Below are 1,062 nucleotides of genomic sequence, written 5' to 3' on the forward strand. Positions count from 1 at the left end.
ACGAATGAAGACGGTTTGCAAACATGTTTCGGACTTATAAACACTACATTATGTAGAAATTAATGACGAAACAAAACTAACAACGTACGAACATATACATCAGCTATAATTTAGAATGAAACTATGCATTACCCAGGAAATATTTACGAATAGTTTTGTCTTGCCAGTGGTTTGCAATATATTGTAGTCCTACTTTTTAACGTTATTCATTCCATCGGACAAAATATAAAGCACCCCGTCTTCAGGCCACGAGTGTCCCACCGGGACCATCCGACCGCCGTGTCATCCTCGGCGGAGAATGCGGATAGTAGGGGCGTGGGGTCAGTGCACCGCTCTCCCGGTCGTTATGGTGGTATTCTTGACGGAAGCCGCTACTATTCGGTCGAGTAGCTCCTCAATTGGCATCACGAGGCTGAGTGCACCCCGAAAAATGGCAACAGCGCATGGCAGCCTGGATGGTCACCCATCCAAGTGCCGACCACGCCCGACAGCGCTTAACTTCGGTGATCCCACGGGAACCGGTGTATCCACTGCGGCAAGGCCGTTAACGGACAAAATATAAATCCCCCCTTTTAAAAGACCACACTGGCGGCGTTGGAGTATGGCAGATGGTGCAAAACTACTACCAGGAAGTAGTTTGACCCTCCATCGCTGACGGGAATGAAATGGTCTATATAGAAGGCTCGACTGTATGGAATCAACGCAATAACGTGGATCGACGTGGAGACATAGCATAATGTCAGGAAGGGGCTATAACGTCTGGATGTGTCCATGACTACACGGTGAATGAAGTTACCCGATTTGTTGCTGTTTCAACGCGGACTGTCGACGTGTATACAAAGAATGTTGATCCACTCCCAGTCTCGTAACACGACGTAAGAACGATGGTCGTGAGAAAATCCTTGCCGATCGTGACGGAAGACGAGTGTCGAGCCTTTCAAATGACAATCGGTTACAGATCCGACACGAATTGCTGCTGACATTTAAAGCAGGCACATCTTAATCAGTTTCCAAGCGACAGTTGCAAAGAGGACAGCTTGCATTGGAGGTAGGTACCTCGTA

At 47.7% G+C, this 1,062-nt stretch overlaps 1 pseudogene; it reads right to left on the minus strand.

Annotated features, from left to right (window-relative positions):
• Positions 1–431: 431 nt before the first annotated feature.
• Positions 432–549, minus strand: LOC126098054 (5S ribosomal RNA; annotated as a pseudogene).
• Between the last annotated feature and the right edge of the window lie 513 nt (positions 550–1,062).

This window comes from Schistocerca cancellata, chromosome 1 (genome assembly GCF_023864275.1).
Source record: "Schistocerca cancellata isolate TAMUIC-IGC-003103 chromosome 1, iqSchCanc2.1, whole genome shotgun sequence".
Lineage (NCBI taxonomy): Eukaryota > Metazoa > Arthropoda > Insecta > Orthoptera > Acrididae > Schistocerca > Schistocerca cancellata.